General features: G+C 37.0%; 1 protein-coding gene across 2 annotated transcripts in view; it reads left to right on the top strand.

The window, feature by feature from the left end:
* Positions 1 to 17,916, top strand: part of MAGI3 (membrane associated guanylate kinase, WW and PDZ domain containing 3) — a 280,854-nt gene continuing 262,938 nt past the window's right edge. For both annotated transcript variants that reach the window (XM_011933140.1, XM_011933141.1), the window contains exon 1: positions 1 to 263. The gene's annotated coding sequence lies outside the window, so the exon portion shown is untranslated. The remainder of the gene's footprint in view (positions 264 to 17,916) is intronic.

Genomic DNA, 17,916 nt, shown 5'->3' with positions numbered 1-17,916 from the left:
CGCCGTGTCCTGGGCCGGGCCCCCGGGCGACTTCGGCGCGGAGATCCGCGGTGGCGCGGAGCGTGGCGAGTTCCCCTACCTGGGGCGGCTCCGTGAGGAGCCCGGCGGGGGCACCTGCTGCGTCGTCTCCGGCAAGGCGCCCAGCCCAGGCGATGTGCTGCTGGAGGTAAACGGGACGCCTGTCAGCGGGCTCACCAACCGGGACACCCTGGCTGTCATCCGCCACTTCCGCGAGCCCATCCGTCTCAAGACTGTGAAACCAGGTACGCCGTCCCTGCGTATCTGCCGCGGGGTGTTGAGTACAGGGGTGCCAGGGTGGGCTTCCTGGGAGCGACGGCACCTCCCCACCGCGTATGGTCCCGGGTAATCTTAGACCTCTAGGGCGTGCCTGACTCCTTGACGAGGGGGAGGGGTGGCGTTGGTGAGTCCCATTTTGCCGATGGGAAAACTGAGCTCTGGCTTGGCGAGGTTGCTCTGCTAGCTGTGTTAGCTGTCACAGAATTGCGACTAGAAGCTGAGTTTCCTATATTTGTAGCTCCATCTCCCCCCGCAGACAAGAGTTTTTGAGTAGAGAAGGCCAGCCTTTTCCGCTCTCTGTTGTGCAAAAAGGTCCTTAGGATTGTAGCCTTTTCTTTGGAACGATCTTACGCATCTTCTAACAGGGAAAAAGGGTCTTTACTATAGAGGTACTTGGTGCCAAGGTTACCACCTAGTGTACCTGGAAGGGTTTAGCTGCTTCAGTGTTTCTTGCACACTAGCAGACATCTCGGAGCTGTCAACCTAACTCTGTCAGTCCAGGTGGTTCAGGTGTCTGAGTACCGATGAGGGTACAATATGTGATATGTTGCCGACTGGTGTGTTCTTGCACGGAGCTGTTCAAGAGAGTCTGGGTTTTGAAGGAAGACCTAGGTGCCTAGAGGAGTGAAAGCTTCTGTAACGCTTTTGATTTTACAGAATTTTGTTGAAGTGGTAGGTTAAAGGAGACTCTTTTGCCCTGGTATCTTTTATGCTAGTAAAATTTGCTGCAAAGCACGTTACGTTTATGGCATACTCGTCAGTTTCAAAGCATTGATCAGAGACAGCATACAGTGAGATCTGATAGTATGTAGTAGTTCTCATGAATTTGTTACAGACAGCATTGTTGGTTTTGTTTCAGCATAGATAGAATGTGGTTCTGTCGTCTTAGATGTTTGTGGGAGAGAGAATGGTGATTGTAACGTTATTAGAAACCAAACTGTTTTTCCTGAATGTGCTCTACTGAGTATACGGTGCATCAAAATATAATGGGCTGCTTAATTGTTACCTGGACTAGGTAGCAGTCCATCCCTTGTTGGCAAAATGCTAGAAAATTCTGAAGAAAAATTTAATATGTTATCTCCTCATTTCTTTCTCAGCAGCTCGCTTTGGAAATATTAATATATCTTTAATAGTCCTTGAGCTCAATGGGGCTTGATGGTTTGTGGTGCGGTTTACATATGTCTGTGTATTGTGGATATATGTACACATAGACTCACATGCTCCTAAGATCATAATTAAGATTTTCTTTCTATAGCCTGTTCCATCGTATTCATTTTAAGTGTATGGGTTTATGTGGTGAGGTTTTCTTTTTATTGTTGTTAATTTTTTAAAACTTTGGCAGACTTTCAACAGCTTTTTTTGTATAGTTTTGAGAATTTGTAAAATTTTTTCTTAACGCTAACTTTTACAGTGTGTGAAAGGTAGAGGAAAGACTTTTGGGGCTGTAATTCAGCCAGTCACGCACTATGTGTAATGTGCAAAAGACTATATAGACAGCATTTACTAGTCTAGGTGCCAAATCTTAGTTCAAATCCCATGAGTCAGTGAATACTGAGAACATCTGCATCATTGCTTTGTGTTTTGTTTTGAGTAGTTGGGGCATAGATGAGAATATAACTTATTTTTAGAAATTTTAAAGTTGATATATTGACATGGAAGCTGGTATATTCTAAATTATTGTGATTTTTTTTTTAGAAGACTGAAGAGATGGCTATTTCACATTAGTCTAATCTACCTGTTATACATTTTCTCAACCTTTATATTATATTTAACAATAATTCAAGATTGAGTATTAGTAATATTAACTGTGTTGGACAAGCATCCTATGCCCCAGTATGTAGTTGACATTATTAGAGTAATACAGTTTTGCCCTCTTGACAGCCATAGACACTGTTCTATTTTAAAGATTTAGCCAAAATAAAGGGAATAACATATTAATGGTCGCAGAACATTTTGTAGTCATTAGTAGTAAAGTTCTGAATACTACACTTATTTTTTAAGAGACACTTTGAGTCAGTAATTTCTCAAGATACCATTATGTCTGTGTTATCTGAGATTAATATTGTTTCTAAGCAGGTTGTAATTTAAACATTTTAATCTCTTTTAAAAATAGTATTCTTAGCTTCTTAATAGCCTCATGTTAGGTATTATATTAAATGGCTTTCTTAAATGGCTTTGCTTAAAAGCAACATTTGTTATAAAATAGCAAGATTTTTGCAGGTTAAACACAAGACTTTAAATACTAGAAGTCAAGAACTTGAAGAGGTTATCTGTAGAACTTTGAGTTTGATTAAAAACAAATATTTTCAGAAGAGACAAAGATTCTTTATTGTTGTGATTCATTTTGGAAAGGGTGAAAATAGAATAAGGGAATTTAAAAAGAAACTTGCCATAAACATTGTTTTATTTTTTCCCTTTTCTCTAAACTTTGTGACAGAAATTGATTTTCCAAGTTAATAAGGTATTGTAAAGTGTACTTAGCACTCTGTTGTCTTGACTAGTTGCTTTTTATTAAACCATATTCATAACATGACATTTAGAGACTAGCACAGTGAAAGAGTAAAATTTAACTATTTCTGTAAGATGTAATACTAATTGGAAATGATTTCATATTGTCTTCTGAGAAAGTCCATGGCAGAAGGATAAGCTGGGTTGTAGGACATGGCTTTTGTAGTGCTGATTCTTCCTAGCCTTCTTTTCCCTTAGGTGCTAAGGGTCGCCCTCCCAAAGCCTGTACCAAAAGCCAGGTGACTTAACATCTTTCTGGCACCTACTGTCTTTAGCTGTGATTTTTTCCCCCTTTTTTGGTTATAATCTTTAATAGAGAATTGAAGCTTACTCTTTAAAATACGGTTTCTAATCCAAAACTTTTCCTGAATCAATTAGGTAATTTCTAAAAATTTTCCTGAATCAATTAGGTAAAATACTGTTTTAGTATTAGTGTACTACTTAGTAGTCAGTACTTTGCCTGCTTCTAAAAGAATCATTGGTTTCACCTGTTGCTTGGCCCACTTAGTTACCTGTTTCTTAATTATGACCCTGTTGTTTATTTTTCTGCAAAGAGAAAAGTTGTCATTTGGGTTTGAACTTTGTCTTTGCCCAGTAGTAAAGTTGAACTTTGGACCCCTGGTGAAATTGTTTTGTGATATAGTACTATGACTAGGTTTAGTTTCTTTGATTTTACTATAGAGTATATACTCTTAAACCATTTCTATCCTGATTAACATACAAGTAGTTAATTTTGTTCTAAAATTCCCCAGACTCTAATTGTGCAGAGTTTTATGCTTCTTCATACGCCTTTAAGCTCATATTTCAGCAGTTTGCTTTCAGTAAATTTCGGTAAATTATGTGTATTTTATTCCAGAGATTAAGTATTGGTACAATAAATACATGAAATCATTGTCTACTGCCATATCATGCACACATTACATTCAGCTACCCTAAGCAAGTAGTGTATCCAGGGATGGAAATCATAGGAAACAATGTTATAGTTGGTTTACATAAAAACCAAGCTGAAACAGTTCCTGGGTAATGTTAAATGTAGGTAAAAGTCTTCACTGCTGACTCTTTGGGATATCCAATTTGTAAGGTATTAAAATGGGCTAATTTCCTAGATATACACTTCCTGTTGGTGAAGAAACGTTACTGGATGCTTTAAAATAAGAAATATTTATGTTATTTAAATAAAAATAACGCTGTGCCTTCTCTATTTCTTGAATCTTTTTGTTAGTTTTGTTTTGTTTGTTTAGTGGGTAATTTGGGATTTTTGATGAGTTTTGTTGAGGTGGTTGTAATATTTGAAGACGGGAAAGGTAAGAGAATTTAGAGTTAATTGTTAGCCTCCCAGGTTTACAATACATTTCTTCGTACCTTTTGTAAAACAAGAAAATCTAGAGACCTAGAGAGTATTTTAGAAACAATAGAAAAAGAAGCAAGCCAAGCCTCCTTTGCTAGGGAAAGTAGCATTACATTTCGATAAACCTTGAAGTTGAAAATCTCCTACTATTTCAGATGTTGGTAGATTTTTTCTTTTTTCTTTTCTTTTCCCCCTGCCCCCCCCCCACCCCTAAAGCTCTTAATAACTCAAAGGTTCAGGTTTTGGATTCTGTTCATTGACACCTTCAATTCATAAGAGTAATGGGCTTACACCTTAGCGATTGCAAACTGATTTGCTTGCGTGATATTTGGTGACTCTTATTATATCATTAACATCTTTGTACTTAAAAACATTTTCTCTCCATCGTTTTCTAGGAGTGCTATATCCAAATATCTCAGTATGTATATATGTGTGTGTGTATATACGTATGCATATATGCTTTTGTTAACTTTTGTTAACTTTTCTCGTATATCATTTTCTAGTATATCATTTTGGGTACTTTATTGATCCTGCCTTCACCCCCAGACTTTTTTAAAATTTAGTTTATAAAGCTTTATTTTCCTAGGTTGAGGCATTTTAACAATTCTTTAATTTCTTGCTATCTTACTGGTACAAACAAATACTTAACATTTGGCCATTTGATTTTTAGATGATTTTAAATTTTGTTCAGTTTATTGCTAAAACTGATTTTCATGTAACATAACTCTGTGTTCCTGGGATGTACACATTATTTTTCCTCTGAGATCCTGGGATATACTTCATAAAACCTTTTGTTATGAGAGACAAATTTTCGTGATTTTTTTTTTCTGCTAATTTATGTAAACTGGCAGCAAAACAAATCTTCTAAATTCATTCAAGTGTCTGACTTACGAAGTCAGTGCCTAATCTTCTCAAGTGATAGTTTCATATGGTCTTTACTGTGTAACCTGTAAGTGCTTTGTAATTTTTGGGGGGACTTAGTGTTTTGGGAGTGTGTTGAAAGAGAATCTTGTTTTAATGGGTTACTTCAATATTATTTACCAATTTCAAAATCTGTGAATGTCAGGGTTTTGTGTGTATGTGTGTGTGTGTGTGTATGTGTGTGTGTGTGTGTGATTAGACAAGAGATAAGTGTTTTGCTCTTGAAGACTAGAACTGTTTTGCCTTTAATAAATTATTTTTTGTCTTCTGAAATTTTGAGAAATAATTTTCTTGAAATACTACATTTTGGTAGACAGAATGAATGCCCTGAATTTAAAACTATTGCCAAAAGTAAGAGTTTCAGAAACTTAGAAGCTGGTGTTATGAGACATGTTTGTAGGGAAAGAGGCAAATCCATTCATTGCTCTTCTAGCTAATTTTGCTAACAAAATATCTTGTTATTATTTTGTTTTTGAAGAACAACTGTTATTCAGAATGTTTTCCAAGAAAAGATGCTTATTTTATTTAATACAGAAAAAATAAGAAGTCCTATTACTGGCACACATTCATTCCCTCAGCAAACACTTAGTGGTGCACCCATCAAGTGCCAGCATGGAGCTAGCACTGGCGATATAAACATGAGTCAGAAATTGTGTGTCTTCAAGAAGCTGGCAATTTAGTAGGAGCTTAGTGACTCATTGGTAAGGAATACCTATAGTAAGGGTTTTGCCTTTTTCACTTTTCTGCCAGTGTTTAAAACTCTTTAGGTAGGTCTTAGTATGAATTTTGGTGAAAACGAGACTAATTAATTGACTGCATAGTGTGCTATTTGAAAAAGTTGTGGAGCTGCATTTTAGAAAGGATTTGGGTTCTCAAGTCATTACAAAAAGAGGGAAATCAAATATAAGCAAAACTGTCTTTTCAAAAAGTCCTTAAATTGTTCATAAAATACTGTATTGTACTCTTTGTAGGATGAGTCCTACATGTCACTTTTCCACCCATGTTGGAACCGATTGCAGTTTTTTGGTCGAATACCAGATGAAGTAATTTGCTTGCATTAAAAAGATATGTGTTTTACAAAAAAATCTTTTAATTCTAAGAAATTATTCTCATCTAGGTATGTATAGTGAATTTATGGACGTTAAATGTGTACATGAAGTGAAAGAACGATTTCTTTTCTTTTTTTTCTTTTTTTTTTAATATCTTGGTAGGATCCACACCATCTGCCCTTGTTTTCTGACTTGAGTGGTTGAGGAATGAATTGTGAATAATTTTGAACTTACTTTGGCTTTAAAAGATGACAGGTTTTCGCTGAGTGGAATTGGGATCTTTCCAGTAGTAGGTAAGAAGCAGAGGAGGAGAAAAACACAGGGCAAAAACATTCCACACAGAAAGGTTTACAGTGTGGTCCATCTCAATAATGTTGTGTGTGTTTGTGTATAAAAAACTTTATTTTGTACAAGGGCACGAAATCCACATTGTAGAATAATTGGAAAATAGAGGGACGATCATATTTATTGTTTAAATGGGTGGGTAGGTCCATTATGAATAGTCTTCCATAAGTTTTTTTTTTTTTTTTAATGTGTTATCTCCTCAAGATAATGCTGTAAGGTGCTTAATGCTATTTCTGCCTTCAGCCTCATTCCACTCATAATGTAATACGATGAATATTTTTATGTAACCCTTAATGTACCATTAGTTCTGTTCTTTATGGTTAATAGCCCTATTTGGGTTGTTTTGGAAGTCTAGCCAGTTTTATGGGAAAACACAATTTGCTGGCCTAGGAAAAAGGGAACTGAAAAATATATTTTCATCTTAATCCTGCCTTCCCTTTTGTTATAGTCACAGCCAATTGACTTCCACTGAGAAGGGGGGCATCATTATATCTCCATTCTTCCCTGAACCCAAGCAGTTGATCCTGATGCAGCCACTCAGCTGCATTGCAGTGGTTCCCAGGAGCAACCCACTTACTTGCAGCCCCCACCCATTTCGGTCATCCCAACAAGGCCAGGGGAAGATAGATTACATTTTGAGGACCATAATTTGACTTATGACGTATCTAAATACCTGAGAAAGGACACGCTGTCCTTATAGGTGATTAGGTACTTGTTTTATTAACACATACTGAGAGATATTGTTTTAGAGACTCTATGGGTTATAAAGGGTTAAACTTTCTTGCCATAATTTATTTGGAGTTTAGGGTTTGGTTTTAAAAAATATCATGCAGTGGTAATTGGAAAAATTTTGTTTCAAATTTGTTAGTAATTAAGATCTTTTCTATTTGGAGGCTTCCCTTTTTATTGTCTTGGGTATGCAAGGTGAATGGTAACCTATCTACTTAATTAAAACTTTCTGGCATTTTAGCCTTTTTGCTTTTGCTGTTTTTTTGCACAGAATTTGAAACACATAATTATTATTTTCTGGCTTCAGGGAAGTTTTTGAGAGGCAAGCCTGTATCTCATTGTTCTGATTGGGAATTACACATGACTATGAAAAATGGGATTTTACTATATATAATGGCATTTAGCAGAAGTAGTTTTATGAAAGGAAAATACCCTACAAGGTAGGAAAAAAACAAGTGTTAATGCTTCCTTTTCTGAACTTAAATAGAATTAAGCTAGATTGGTTTTGCTTTTCCTCCAGGAAAATAACTTTTAAAAATTCACTTTAATGGAATAATTCTAGAGATATGTTACTCTTTGGATATGGTTATCTAGTTTGCAACAAGTATCTTGTGATATATAGTTTGGATCTCAGTAGGAAAGAAAAAAATCTTAATTTACATATCAGTTTCTGTATTTGTAAGAATTCTGTAGCAAGTGACAGAAACGCTATTGAAATTAATTTAGGCTAAGAAGAAATTTATTGACTTACATACATTAAAATCCAGGCATAGATCAGTAACAGCTAAAACTTCATGTTCTCAAATGTTGGTCATTAGAATTATTATTTGGTTCTCCTTTCTTCCAGGTTGGATTTTTTTCTCAGCTAGACTCTGTCAGTGTAGCAGTGAAGGTAGCTCAGAACCCCCAAGTCATACAGGGTCCTTAAAGCTTCTCATCTTTTTGGAGTCTAATAACAAATCTCAAGCAGAGACTTTGGCCCTGTGCTGATCTCTTGGACCAATTACTGTGGAGAGAGGAGAGGACAATGAAGTGCCATGATTGGTCAGGCGTGGGGACATGTCTACCGTTGCAGCTGGATATAAATAGCATAATATGATTAACAACTGTAGCAGAACCCCAAGACATAAGGGAGGGGGAGTTCCTGAAAGGGTGGGATGCTGAGGAATCAATACTCCAGGAAATGATCTCTTTTAAAACATTTAATCTCTCTTACTTTGAAGCCAGCAGTAGTACACAGTTGTCATAAAACTATCATTTTTAGAAAAACAGATATTGGCTGTAAACCAAAACTGATTTGATTTCTAGGCACTGCTTTTACTCCAATATTATCATATTTAATTTTTTTAGTAAAAAATTGCTTTTATTTAAAAGTTACTTCTTTAAAAAATTGAAATACTGATACCTTAATGTGTATAATTTAAAAGTATTTCTTGTAATTTTTATTTAATTTTCTTTGATTGAAAAAAAATCAAGATTCTCTAAGTCAATACTGTTGATTTTTAGGGAGATGGAATACTTTGGAAGATTAACAGTTTTCGGCACTGAGAAAAAGATTATTAGCCTAGTTAAGCAATTACGTTTTTAAAACAATTTTATTCTACCATTTTGAAAATGAAATTCTAAATGAATAATTTTCCAAGGTGTTTTGCTTTTAAAACAATGGTCCTTTTAAACACAAATTGAGACAACATCATTATTGTAGTATTTCTGAGGGGTCCCTGATAAAACTTTTTAACCATGATTTCGTGGAAATTATGTGAAAGTAATTGCTTCACTGACACATATAAAATGGGTATATAAGTTTTGAAACATTACTTAAGTATGGTGTAATGTCGTACCTGTTTAATTACCAAAAATGTTATTTGGCAGATATTGCAGGATCAAATCTGATCCCCTTTTTAAGTTTTTTTACAGCCTCCACTGGGAGAACAGAGGTACCCAGAGCAGGCATAGACAGTTGAAAGAGAGGGGTGGGTGCTCCAAATAACATTTCATACTAATTTTATATTCTAATTACTGTATCGATGTCTTCAGGTTTGGTGCCATAAAGATAATAATTTTAGTAATAACTTTGAGTTTACATATGCCATACACCGTAGGAGTTTTGTAGTTTTGCCAAGTGTCATCTAGTAGTTGGATCTTTAGTGAATTTTAAATGTTGGTAGATTATTGGTGAATGTACTTATTGTACATAAAAATGAACTTTCTTGGAATTGGGTGTGATTTGCCAATAAGAATCATCTTAGCAAGTACTTTGTATTGTTAGATTAGTTTGGGCACCCTTTGGATGCCTTCAGACCATATTTGGAAAATTACTGCTTCTACTTCAAAAGCCTGTAATGATTAGAGTTCTCCAATATTAATTCCATATATTGATTAATTAAGCCATGAAATCTAGTAAAATGATATAGTCTTTATTACCTCTGTTCACGGAATTGTATCTTAATCCAACTTGGTAGCTTTCAGTAGAACACTTTGTCAAAATATTATTAATTTTAGCTAAGAATTCTATTCACTAATTTCAGTGTTTAGGTTAGAATGCACAAGCTAATGGAAATTTTAATTTCCTTTGAATAGAGTTAGATTTGCTAACTAGAGCAATCTCACAATGTAATGCTAATGACTGAAATGATACTTCAGCCTCCCTTTGGTGACAGCCTTAAGTTCAGACAACCTTACTCTAATAGGAATATTGGGGACTTGTCACAATATACTAGATGTCATTTAGAGTAATAACTCCCATGTCAGGGCATTTTATACCTGTCTCATTTGGTTTATAAGGATGTATGTATTAGCATTCATGTTTTCTTATAAATAACTTTATATATTTTTATTCTCTATGAGTCAGATGTTATCATCTTCCTTTACAGATGAGAAAATTGAGTTTAAGAGAGAGATTAACACATGAAAGTTCACACAGACTCACAGGAAGAATTATGAACTGAAACAGTGTTGAGTCTTTACTTTTTGGATAGAATATTAGTTCCTTATATCCAAAAAACCTGTCTTCCTTTCTCTAGTAAAAGGAAAAACCACAATTCTGAATTGTTTGCGTGGGTGTTAAATGCAGTAAAACACTGGGCAAGTCTTACAATATAGACTTCATTGCTTGGTTCTGTTTCAAAACAGAGTTTCTGGCAGCGCAGTTTAATCTGTACAACTAAGCTGCGTGATAAGTAGTTATTTCCAAGAATTGCTAATCAAGCAGAAAGTTAGTATTCTTGCTACATTTGTAAGAGAATATTTTCAGCAGAATATTTTTATTGCTGAAAATATTCTCTGTAATATGTAAAAGCCCAGATAAATATATTAGATACATATTTTGGGATACATATACTTGGGAAAATTGTATATTTGATACTGGAAATAATATTTTGTCATTGTGTTTCCTTTCTACTTCTTTTGTAATTCACTCACCAGGAAGGTGTTAGCATACTTACCTGAGACAGAGCCTAGAAAATGTTCTGGTGAATATAGAAGGGAATATATTTTAGAATTAGGGATCTTTTATAAGTATGCAGACCCTTCTCAGAAAAGTACACTTTGCTTAAATAAAATTTAGCTAAACTAGATAAAAGAATAACTCATTGCATTTAAGTACACCTTTCTCCTTCTAGGCTTCAAGTATTGCACACCTAAGATGGATCCTTTGAAGAGTCAGGTAAAGCAGGTTGTGGATTATTGGCACCTCTTATTCTTTAAGTGTTTGTGCTGTTATGTTTTCTCTCTGGGCTAAAGTCAGTCCCTTGAGTGGAAGGAAGCACAGTAATCCAACCTTAGTGTATAGATAAACAAGTTGAGGCTTAGCAGTGGCAGAAGTCATAGCATAAACATGGCAGAGCAGAGACTAGAACTCAGATTGTTTGGTTCCTTTCATTGTTTTAGTTTCTGGCATAAGAATTTGTGTAGAAAATTGGTGAAAAAAGGACTTGTTAAACATACTCTGTTTCTTTATGAAATCTGCATTCTCTTGGAATTAAGTGTAATGTGCTAGACTCAGTTTGTTAGGCCATCAGCATGCATGAATGAGGTTAGAGGCAGTGGTATCCCGAAACTTGCAGCACAGGAAAGAATTTTAATCATTATATGCCATGGATTTTCAGGGCATTTTAAGCCTTTATAATGGTGTAACTTATGATTAAGATTTACACAGTCAAAATTGTTAGCTGGTATAATAGCTGAATAGTTAAGTGTTTATTCTGGTTAGTTGCTTTAGCTTTGAAAAATCATTTTTCCTATCGGAGATTCTTCACAATACTTTCAGTAAAATGTTTCTGAATAGTTCCTGCTATGTGGTAGACTGCTAATACTGTTTCTTGCTCTCTCTGTGGGGCTGATGCTGCAAGTCTGATTTAGAGTCAGCTATACTTCTATTTTTTTCCTTGACTGACTAGGGGATGCATTGGGGGAAGATAAATTTTAGGGCAAGGGGACACTCAGGGTTGTGGGAGGTGAACTGTCAAGGATACCTTTGGCTCACTATCCTCAAACTTGTTCGGCTGTAGTGACCGCATAACTGAGAAGAGGGATTGTGCTCTTGCTGGGGGCGGGACAGGAAGATATCTCAGGCCCTGTCAAGCTGGCCACAGCAGAGGACAAGCTACTCCCTGTGAGGCAAAACTGAAGAAAGGGGATTGAGGTGGCAGTTCTGGGGAAACTATATTTATTGGGTAAGACTAATGGGAATGGTAGAGTCTTGCTTGGGTTCTTTGTAGGTCTGTGGAAGAACAGCATGAGTGTAGACATGAAAAAATCTTTCTGCAATCCTTACTCCTTTGCAGTATCAGTCAGGGTTCAGTGCAGGAAACAGAAAGGGATGTAATGCAGGGAATTAGTTGCTTAGGGAATCTTTTGAAAGGGCTGGAGGGCTGGGCTCTAGGCTGAGCCTCTGAGAATGATTTTTTCCAGGACACCTTGAAACAGTCCACAGTGGGAGCTGCCACCTCTGCTACAGTCAGGAAAGTGGCCATCAGGAGGTTGCTACTGAAACAGTGGCAAGAAAATGCTACTGTAGCTGTGATCAAGGTGATCACAACAGCCACTGCTGTTAACATTGTAACTGCTGGAAGTCTGGAATGTAGCATCTGGCCATTGCTGTGACAGCTTCTCCTTGATGCCCCTGAACTGGTGACTAGATACTGTTATGATGAATCTGGTCCCTGCTGCCTCTGCCACTGTATATAAAATAATTAGAAAATGATTAATTCTGTTTTTAATATAATTTAATTGTAATTTTATACAACTAAATTCTTAATAGTGGCTGTGTTTGACAACTGATTTGTAAAATTCATAAAAATTTAATAATTGGCCTTGCAAGAGAATACAGCCAACTCCATTGCATCACTGTAAAACCTCCTAACTGACGCTTCTACTCCTTAATTGAAAATTCTTTCTTTTTTGTTTTAGTTCAAAGCTGGAGACTGGATACTGACATGTTCATGACCTTGTGTACAAGCTGAAAGCTGCTAAAAGCTACAGGCCAATGGGGCTTTGCTTTACTTCTGCCTTCCATATCTTGTGTCCTGCATCTTAATGGTGGAATCAGATTTGCATCCAGAATACTGGCTATAAAGGAATCTGGAAGATACAGTTTTTAGTTTTGCAACTTCTGCATTTCAGGAAGGCATACTACAAGGAGGAAGTCGCTGAGTGATAGCTGATCCTTTCCCAGGCACTCATCTTCTTAAACATAGTATTTTAATTACAATTTAGCCCATTCTTGATGACTCATTGTCATTTCTGTGAGCTTCTCTTTTCATAATGGCCTGTAGTTGGAGTGATCATAGGGCCAAGGGATTTTAACATCTGTAGTAACTTTTTGTCCTAGGTTAGCTTGTATCTCTCCCACCTCCCATATCTGCTGCTGAGACATCTATGTTTGACATCATTTGGAGTCAACCTCCCCTGCAACCCACAGGCAGGGAGAACACCTCACCCAAAGCAAGCAATTTATTGGCTGGTCAGCAACCTGTGATTTCTGTAGCTTAAAAAGATAAGTGGGGCTTATCTTTTGAACTAAGACAAAAAGGAAAGAATTTCCAATTAAGTGTGGGAGCTTTAACTGAGAGGTTTTGAAGTGAGTTGGCTGTATTCTTTTGCAAGACCAACTGTTAAATTTTCAAGAATTCTGCGAGTTGTCAAACAGCCATTTTTAAGAATTAAGTTGAATAACATTTTAATAAAAACAAAGATAATACTCAAAAGAAATTATTTCCTAATTATTTGCCCACATTTTAGAATTACCTATGCTCTTGAATTTCTTTATATCTTCTATATCTGTATGGTAGAAACACTATATAGTGGTTTGCTACTGTACATATCTTCCCAGCTCCCTTTTCACTGTTGTCACAGTTGACTGTGGTGGTAGTTGTTGGCATTTCCTGAACACATCACACTGATTGTGGGGGCGGGGAGGGAGAGTCACAGTTGGAGAGTCCATGAGAAACCATGTACAAACTAAAATTATGGGAGAGGAAACTATGAGAAAAAACTAATGCATGATGTAGAACTGAGTGGTGTTAATAGCAGAACACTGGAGGGAAGGGCCACAAACTCTTCATCCCAAGGTCTAGAATCATTCTAGAATCATCCTACAAGCCTACTTTTCATCAGATTCAGCCCTATTTTATTTCTTGCTCTTGGAATTATATGAAATTATGAATTTCTGTGTGTTGCTAGCTGTAATAGAATACCCTGGAATTTTATTTACTTTTAATTTTGTTTATTTATACTTTTGTGCCACCTTCTCATGAAAAAGAGGCAGTATGTTGAAAGTTTGAGTTCAGATTTTCTGATGTAGATAAACAAGCTAAAGAAGGCAGGCAGAAGTATGATATATGAGAATTTCCAGAGCAGGGTATTTGTAACTTGTAAATATTTAGTTCATGTTCCCTCCTCTAACATGTTTTACACTAGAATAAGATTGAAAGGCTGGATGTCGTGGCTCACACCTATAATCACTTTGGGGGGCCAAGGCAGGTGGATTGCTTGAGCCCAGGAGTTCAAGACCAGCCTGGGCTACATGGCAAAACCCTATCTCTACAAAAAAAAAGGTAACTGGGCATGGTGGTGTGTGCCTGTATTCCCAGATACGTGGGAGGCTGAGATGGGAGGATCAGTTGAGCCCAGGGAGGTGGAGGCTGCAGTGAGCCGTGCTTGCACCTGAATACTGGCTGGGAGATAGAGTGAAACTCTGTCTCAAAAAAAAAGACTGAAAGCTCTGTTGAGGAATGCCGCTTATAAATACATTTTTAAAAATTCAGTAATATTTTTCATGTATAAACATTGTGGAGACTATTATAGTTGCTTGTACAATACTGGGGCATAGGTGATATTTGTCTCTTTACTATTGTAGCTTCGGCCTACGCCTTTAGTAACTGCTAAGGTGCAGACTGTAGATCTGGACTGTCTGTGTCTGTAGTTCACAACCTCAGCTTCTCTGCTGCCTTTGATTTGCTCCCTCTGCAGTTTTGTTTGCTCTGTACTCTGATTGCTTCTCCCATGCTTCTCTGCTTTCCATAGAAAAAACTGACCTTGTATAGATCCTGTCAGCTGATTGCAATGCTCTTAACTTCTCCATTGTGGGTTGTTTAGTCTGAGGGGTTAGGAATAAACCCAGAGTGGTATTCTTTTTTCTGATGTGTTTGTTTTTGCTTACATATTCAGGAGCTGCTCTTTACCCCCAGAACATCAGTATATATGTTTTTTTCTGTTTCCAGATTTAAAAATATTCCAGAAGGCTGGCCTCAAGACAGATAATATTTTACTTTTAATTTGGTGCCCTTGTTTTAGAGATTTGAACTGGATTGCATTTAGTAAACCAAACCCCATCTTTTAAAAAATCGTCTTAAAAAAAAAATAGTGGGCTGGACATGATGGCTCACATCTGTAAATCCCAGTACTTTGGGAGACTGAGGTGGGAGGATTGCTTGAGCCCAGGAGTTTGAGGCCAGCCTGGGCAACATAGTGAGCCCTTGTCTCTACAGAAAAAAAAAAAAAAAAAATTAGCCAGGTGTGGTGGCATGTGCCTGTAGTTCCAGCTACTCAGGAGGCTGAGATAAGAGGATCACATGAGCCCGGGAGTTGGAGGCTGCAGTAAATTCTGATCGTGCTACTGCACTCCAGCCTGGGTGACAGAGCAAGACCCTATCTCTAAGAGAAAAAAAAGGAAAAAAATAGTGGTTGAAATTGGATTTTTCTCTTCTTTCATAAGATGATAAATGAAAAAATAAAAAGAAAAAATAGATTTTTGAAAAGCAAATAATCTCTTAGGATTTCTTATTAAAGAATAAAAAATTATCTAATTGAGGCATGTTAATCCAATGTTAAAGTATTAAAGGCTGGGTGTGGTAGCATAGGCCTATAGTCCCAGCTACTCATGAGATTTGAGACCAGGTGAACTGCTTGAGTTCAAGACCAGTCTGAGCAACATAGTGAGACCCTGTCTCGAAAAATAAGTACATAAAATAAAATTTCCTCCGATTACAGGAGATAGGTAGAAAAAATGTATTACAGTGCAGATGAGAATTTCCTTAGCACTTTAATGTGAAGATTATTTAGACTGGGTGGCCAGGGAAAGCGTCTCTGAGGAGGGGACATGTCCACTGTGAGTTGAATGACTGGGAGGAAGGCATCTGCCCTCCGAAATTTTTCAGTCAGAGAGAATTGTAAAACACAAAGGCCTCAATCTGAGAACCTGGTTCGATACAGGAATAGAAAGGCTGATGTGGCTGGCACCAACTAAATGAGGGGTGAAAGTGAGAGGGAACCGATTGAAGAAGTAGACAGGGACCAGTGGGGGTCTGTTAGCCACAGTAAGGGGTGTTTGGGTTTTATTTATTGTTAATGCCACTGGAAAGCATAAAGTTGGGGAATGATTGGTATGTATTTCAAAAAGTCATTGTGATGTGGAAGGAGGGCCAGAGTGGAAGAAGGAAAATCCTTTAGTTTGGATGAAAATAAATGATGGCTTGGACTACTATAAGAATAGTGGCAGTGAAATGAAGTGGATAGAGATATGTTTTGAAAGAGGAACTAAGTAAGACTTACTGATTGATTACAGGTAAGGAAGGGAGCGGACTTCAGGAGAACGTCTAGGCTTTTGCTTTGAGTAACTGGTGGTGGTACTATTTCCAGGAATAGGAAGGACAGGAGATTGGGTGGAGTGATCAGATTTTTTGTGTGAAGGAGATATATCTACCACCAAGATTATTTTCTTTTTACTCTAGTTGCTTTATTATACATTAACCCATTCCTCCATCCATCAGTCTATCTTGTTTTTTATGCCTTTCAATGTAAATTGCAGTGCATTTCCACAAGAAAGGCTTTTAAATGCCCAGTTTTTCTCATTTTACAGATGAGAAAAGTAAAGCTTGGAGAAAAATATGTTCAAGGTCATATAGCTAGTTACTGGTGAATCTAGGATCAGCATGCAGGTTACCATTAGTCCAGGACTGTAATTTGATTATATTTTAACTTGTAAGAATAAAAGTGAATTTTAGAAATTGGACAGGTTTTCCCACCAACTTGTTGATGTGCTATAATCTCTTAGACCCAAATTTCTAAGACAAAAATGCAAAAGATGTAGTACTGCAGTTGCATTTGACTGGACTACAATGTTAGCACGGCACTTAGGACTTGTTGGAAAGTACCTTCTAATGTTGTAGAATTGGAACATTTTCAGATGTTTGGTTCAGAAAAGTAGGTTGGGATTCTTCCAAGCATTAATCCTCTTGTTGGCAAGGCATTTGCATTTTAATTAGCAAATGTGCCTTGCATACCTACTATGCACTAAGCCCCATGCAAGGCCCAGATACCATAAAAGGGAATGATTCAAGTTCCATACTTTCTTTACTTTTCTTTTCTTTTTTTTAATTATACTTTAAGTTCTAGGGTACATGTGCACAACATGCAGGTTTGTTACATATGTATACATGTGCCATGTTGGTGTGCTGCACCCATTAACTCATCGTTTACATTAGTATATCTCCTAATGCTATCCCCTCAACAGTAGGCCCCGGTGTGTGATGTTCCCCTTCCTGTGTCCAAGTGATCTCATTGTTCAGTTCCTACCTATGAGTGAGAACATGCGGTGTTTGGTTTTCTGTTCTTGTGACAGTTTGCTGAGAATGATGGTTTCCAGCTGCATCCATGTCCCTACAAAGGACATGAACTCATCCTTTTTTATGGCTGCGTAGTATTCTGTGGTGTGTATGTGCCACATTTTCTTAATCCAGTCTGTCACTGATGGACATTTGGATTGATTCCAAGTCATTGCTATTGTGAATAGTGCCGCAATAAACATACGTGTGCATGTGTCTTTATAGCAGCATGACTTATAATCCTTTGGGTATATCTCCAGTAATGGGATGGCTGGGTCAAATGGTAATTCTAGTTCTAGATCCTTGAGGAATCGCCACACTGTTTTCCACAATGGTTGAACTAGTTTACAGTCCCACTAACAGTGTAAAAGTGTTTCTATTTCTCCACATCCTCTCCGGCACCTGTTGTTTCCTGATTTTTTTAATGATTGCCATTCTAACTGGTGTGAGATGGTATCTCATTGTGGTTTTGATTTACATTTCTCTGATGGCAAGTGAGCGTTTTTTCATGTGTCTGTTGGCTGTATGAATGTCTTCTTTTGAGAAGTGTCTGTTCAAATCCTTTGCCCACTTTTTGATGGGGTGGTTTTTTTCTTGTAAATTTGATTGAGTTCTT

Source organism: Colobus angolensis, unplaced genomic scaffold (genome assembly GCF_000951035.1).
Source record: "Colobus angolensis palliatus isolate OR3802 unplaced genomic scaffold, Cang.pa_1.0 Scaffold124, whole genome shotgun sequence".
Taxonomy (NCBI): Eukaryota; Metazoa; Chordata; class Mammalia; order Primates; family Cercopithecidae; genus Colobus; species Colobus angolensis.
Note: the sequence above shows the minus strand (reverse complement) of the source record. Positions and strands in the feature narration are given on the sequence as shown.